This window comes from Lynx rufus, unplaced genomic scaffold, assembly GCF_022079265.1.
Source record: "Lynx rufus isolate CCGP_SWC_20201006 ecotype Redwood Valley unplaced genomic scaffold, mLynRuf1.p SCAF_8, whole genome shotgun sequence".
Lineage (NCBI taxonomy): Eukaryota > Metazoa > Chordata > Mammalia > Carnivora > Felidae > Lynx > Lynx rufus.
Genome location: NW_025814896.1, coordinates 86,186,618 through 86,191,186, shown reverse-complemented (window position 1 = coordinate 86,191,186; position 4,569 = coordinate 86,186,618). Strand labels below are relative to the sequence as shown.

The 4,569-nt window shown below is 40.6% G+C and overlaps 1 pseudogene; it reads right to left on the bottom strand.

Annotated features, from left to right (window-relative positions):
* Nucleotides 1-1,114: 1,114 nt before the first annotated feature.
* LOC124504258 (transmembrane protein 59-like) lies at nt 1,115-2,085 on the bottom strand (annotated as a pseudogene).
* Nucleotides 2,086-4,569: the final 2,484 nt, after the last annotated feature.

The following is a 4,569-nucleotide window of genomic DNA, read 5'->3' as shown; positions in this document are numbered from 1 at the left end:
TGAATGACACACACAGCATACTGAACCCACAGTCCTGAGGTCTACACATCAAACCTATCCCTGGCAAGAGAAGAGGTCTTGGCACGTCAGCTCAGTGACTAAGAGATGGCTTCTTGCTGGCCAGGGCATGATTTACACTCAAATTCTTTATACCTCAGGGGAGCTGCCCCAAGAAAAAGCTTTCAGGGCTCTAGGCTATATCCATTACCTTGGCCTGAAACCTTGCAGATGCGTAGCCTTGGTTATTTCCCACCAAGGGAAATAACTCAAAATCTGTCCAAATAATCATGGGTCAAAGTACACGCAAGACAACAGAACAAAACACTTATGTCGTTTCTTCTATCTAGGAAAATATTATGCACACATAATATAATACCTTCCTATAACCTTTTGTTCTCTTTTTTTTTTCAAATAAAATTTTAATGATTTCCATCAGTACAACTGAAAATCTAGTGTCATAAAAGGGCATTTCCTGCTAAATTTCAAAATACAGCTTGTGGGCCATTTCTGAGCAGAAGCATCAAATGCTACTGAGTGTTCAATTTATTAACTAAAGTGACAGTATCATGGTCTAGGAGATGGGAAAGAGCAATGATCAGCTCACAGATTTTGGCTAAGAAAGAAAACAAACAAAAACAATGTAAATAATAGAATAGCCACAGCTATAAGTAAAATAAAAATGTGATCTCAAATACCCATCTCTTAAATTACTAGAAAAAAAAACTTACAGATAAAGTTACAGCAAATACAGTCTTCACAGATTTGGGTAAATTTATTTGCATTTTATAGTAATGTCTAAGCCCTATATCCAATGAAACCATTTTTTATTTGTTTTTTTATTTAAGAAATTTTTAATGTGTATTTATTTTTGAGAAAGAGAAAGAAAGACAGAAAGACACAGAATCTGAAGCAGGCTCCAGGCTCCGAGCTGTCAGCACAGAGCCTGACAGGGGTTCAAACCCAAGCCGTGAGATCATGACCTGAGCAGAAGTCGGATGCTTAGCCAACTAGGCCACCCAGGCACCCCACCGATGAAACCATTTTTAAAAGCTCTATGAGGAATGGAAATTTAGATGTCTATTACCCTTTTCTTTAAAAAAGAAAAAAAAAACACTTAAATTTCTGAATGAGCAAGATTCACTTTTGTAGGTAGAGGCCCTGCTTCTTCATAGTCCAGCTTTCCATCTAACAACCACAAGAGAAGAAGCTGGATATCTGTTTAGCTTTTGTGCATTCACAAATTCCAAGTCACCATAGATACTCAGCTCCTCAGAGGGAACATACTGCTCCACAGCTGTAGCAACAGTTGCGCAACAAGTCCAGAGCAATACCATCACCAAGAGGACAGGAGTTGTGGTTAAAATCCACCCAGAGTTAAGAGGGAAACATCTTAAAAAGCCATCACTTTCTCCATCTTCAAGACACTTCCTATGTGTTTGTGAACTTCTCGTTTGCAGATAGGACATTTTGCGTAGGCACAATTCTTTCAAATTTGTAGGCTCCTGCTCCAACTGTGGTGCATACTGGATTTCTGGCTTAGACTGGAATATAACTATTTTTCCATCATCACGTTGAAGATAAAACGTCCACGGAGAGGTTATGAAGCTCTGTTCAGAGTCCATCATGTCACTCCAGAATGACCTTACCAGAGTTAGAGGGAAGAATAGATGCATTTTTGGCATCAGGAGCATGAGCTGTTCTTGTCTCAGTTCAGCGAATGGCAGCTGGTCCAGGCAACCAAGATGTCAAGCATATTGCTTACCAGATTGAGAATGTGCTTCTCTACATGCAGATTCAACATTCCATTTTGGTCCAATTTAAACCAATTCCATCATCCACAAATTGACAAATTGAAAACAGCCTGCGACCTTTCTGACATGCATACAACTCCTCTTCCTTGGGGTAGGTATGTAAGAGGAAGGTCAACTGACAGGCCCAGTGATAAGATGCTGTATCACCCAAGGCCGAGTCAAACACTTCAGCCCAAGTGGTCCTCGAGCCTCCCGCCAGGGCCATGGTCAGCAGCAGCAGTGGCGGGAACCCCAATTGGGCCCTGACCCAGAGGCTCCCCTTTGGCGCTGCCATTTTGTTTCCCTCTGACCACCCTTCATTCTTTACAAAGCAAGTTAATATGTGTTTTACAATCAAGTTTCACAACCACAAATACATGTTGATTTGTTACAACAGCTTTTTATAATTGATTTGTGTGTGTCTCTCTGTGTGTATATGTGTATATATGTATATATGTATTCTTAAACATGCATTTTATATATATTCATATAACTTTTAAATCAGGAATTTTTTTGAAAAACATTAATATTTTTAAGATAAGCTTCTTGAGGGGCGCCTGGGTGGCGCAGTCGGTTAAGCGTCCGACTTCAGCCAGGTCACGATCTCGCGGTCCGTGAGTTCGAGCCCCGCGTCAGGCTCTGGGCTGATGGCTCGGAGCCTGGAGCCTGTTTCCGATTCTGTGTCTCCCTCTCTCTCCCCCTCCCCCGTTCATGCTCTGTCTCTCTGTCCCAAAAATAAATAAACGTTGAAAAAAAAAAAAAAAAAGATAAGCTTCTTGATTATTGAAAATAATCTTTCAGTTTTGACAAATAGTAACCCAAAATATCTGTATGGACTCAATGGCACAATGCACAAGCACTCAAGCTTAATCCCCTGTGAGTGACCTTCTGAAAAATACCAATAGCAATACACTGAAATGATCTAGGTTCTATATGGGAGAAGGAGTCCTGAGACAAATATAGATAAGGATCTCTGGGTTTTTCAAAGACATATCTTTTTTAAAACATGTATTTTTATTACAGATATACTATAGATCTGTCATGTACCAGATTTGGGAGAATCTTGTTTATAATTTCAACAATGTTTTGCAGGCCGTTTGTGACTCTCCAAGGGGATGACTGATACACATCTTCAAGCATCCACTGAGAACGTTCCTATTTACTCATTTAAATGTTCATTCTTTCATTCACTTTATATTTTCTTCCCAGCAGCTAAAAGATGAATGCAAAACTCACACTCACACAGAGCTGCCAAAGTAAAGTGAAAATACACTGGATACTAGAAACAATTGAGGAGACGGATACTCTGGATCATTTCCTTTGTTCCTCTTACAGCACAGGGGTGAAGCCAGGAAGCAAAGGAAAGGGGTTTAAATCCCCAAATGCTTACGGTTTAACTGGGTCTCAATGCCAACTCATCTTCTACTCTTCAAACTCATTTCATTATGGAATTTAGCATGGCCTTGCCTGGCTTTGTACATTCATTCACTCAATAAATATCTATCAAGTCTCTACTGTGTTCTAGGCACTATTTTCAGTGCTGAGATACAGCCTTAAACAAAGTCACTGCTTTTGTGGAGTCACATTCCCTAGGGGAATATGGATAATCAACAATAAACAAGAGAATTCACAAAATATCAAGTGGTAAGAACAAAGATAATGAAGGCTAACGAGGCAAAAGAGAGTGATGGGTAGGTATGATGGGAAGCCTTACAGGGTGGTCAGGGAAGACCTCTCTGGGTAAGTGACTGGTGAGCAGAGTCCAGGGGACTGCTGTGAAGTAGCAGGATTTCTGAAGATGGAGGAAGAGTTCTTCAATACAGGAAACAATAGGCATGAAGACACTAAAGTCTTTACTAAACAACTGCTGGTTTCCAGATACTTGGCCAGATGCCACACATACAATAATGAGCAAAATGGGTGTGAACTTCCACTGTCATGGCACTTATCAACCGTGTGAGGAGGGGGCCCACAGAGTGATATGAAAGGGTACTTATGAGAGTGGGAGTGAAATGAACATACCTAAAATGGTCAGGACTGCTCTTTGGGAGAGCTGACACATTCACCTGGAAGATGATATTATCAAGAACAGTGGTATCGCCAAGAGCATTTTCCTGGCAGAGAATAGTATTGCCAAAGTCCCTGGAAGATCACTTGACATGCTCCAGGAAGAGAAGCAAAAGCCAATGATACCTGCACACACTCGGCTAAAGGAAAAGCAGATTGAGATCAGTTTGGAGATATGAGTAGATGTCAGACCATTCAGGACTTTGTAGACCATAATTAGGAGTTTCAAGTATTTTTAAGTGCATTGTATAGCCATGTGGAGATTTAAGCAGAGAGTACCATGACCTGATTTGTGTGTTTAAAGGAAATAGACTGGAAGAAGACAAGGAGAGATATGAGAAGTCCACTAAGGAAGCTATTGTCCTAGCTCAGGGGGTAGATCATGGTGGCTTGGATCACAGCCACGGCTGTGGGAACAGAGAGATCCCAGACCTATATTGGAAATGGGAGACACAAGCCTTGCTGTTGGACTTAAGGAGGGAGAAAAAGAAGGAGAAAGCAAGTTGGTGTCCTCTTTCTCACAGTGCAGTAGGTGTTTACTAATGTCCTTTACTGAGATAATGAAGACAGGGAGCCAAACAAATTGGGAGTGGGGAGAGAGGACATCCAAAGATCCATCTGGACGTGAGAAGTTTGAAATGTCTGTGAAATACACACATATTTAAATATCAATAATTATTAATAACAATAAAAATTTAATAGATGAAAAGTC